The sequence below is a fragment of the Crotalus tigris genome, unplaced genomic scaffold (genome assembly GCF_016545835.1).
Source record: "Crotalus tigris isolate CLP2741 ecotype Arizona unplaced genomic scaffold, ASM1654583v1 scf7180000023598.3388751, whole genome shotgun sequence".
NCBI classification, from domain to species: domain Eukaryota; kingdom Metazoa; phylum Chordata; class Lepidosauria; order Squamata; family Viperidae; genus Crotalus; species Crotalus tigris.
Window position 1 is genome coordinate 3,074,151 of NW_024100068.1, and position 1,204 is coordinate 3,075,354.

Genomic DNA, 1,204 nt, shown 5'->3' on the forward strand with positions numbered 1-1,204 from the left:
GTTCTTAATTTAGGACTGTTTGTAAGTTAATGCAATTCTGTTTCATTCACTCATTGCAGCCACATCTGATTGTTTTCTAATCTAAAAATATTGAAAATCAACATAAATTCAAATAAAATCAGTGATGAGGAAGGCTCTTTCAAAGTAAGGCAGCCATGCCAGTTAGAGAGGTAGTACACAGAATAAAGAAATGCTGGCCCTACGTGCAGCAGCCCCATAGTAGAGCAACAGAAAGCCTGCAGAAATTGTGCACCAAAATGTATATAGCAGGGTGCAATAGATTGTGTGACCTTGCTTTTTATGTCTTTTACTGTCTCAGGAAATTATAGCTACCAGTTGAAACAACTACAGACTCTGTGCAAAAAATGCAGAACTCATCATGCAGCATTTAATTGCATAATGTACCCATAACTTTTTTCTGATGACAAATCAGAATTTTCCTGATTGATGCATTACTCCCAAACTCACTACATGAATACAACTTGCCAATTCACCAGTGGGTTCTGATTGTTACTTTGTAATAAGAAATTGAAGCTTTTTGACATGTTTTAAGTTTGTAACATTACACCAGGGGTGTCAAACTGCCTGCCTGCTGGGTGCATCATGGCGAAACCGTGCCCACCCCATTGCTGGCAATGGAAAAAAGTCACGACACGTCTTGTAACGTTGTGAGTTTGACACCCCTGCCTTACACTTTCCTTCAATAGAAACATGTCTAATCAGATTTAATCTGAAGAGTAAGGCAATATCTTTCAAGACTTGAAGTAATAGGAATTCTAAATTCTAAACTGTTTTATGAGGTCACAAATGAGAAATTTCTGCTAAAATTATGAAAATTTATATAGCCTTCAAGATTGTGATGAACTTGATCAGAGAAGAATATTCATTGTATTTAAAACAGTAATTGACTATTGCTGTGGGATTATCAGATATAAAAATTGCAATATTGGTGCTTTATGAAGAAGCTGTTATGTTTTTTGTTTGGGCTTACATGCTTTGTGTAGTTTTTCCAAAGCCAAATACAATTGGTACAAGTATATAGGCTAATTCTGTTCCTAAGGGTTTCCTCCACTGCTTTTGTGCAATTACTTTTATTTTTGGGGGGAAATGATTTTTTTTTCATATAAAAAGCTGCATGTATATAATCTGTGAATCTAGCTATTAAAACACCATAGGGTACAATGTGTTTTTCTCTATAGGGAAG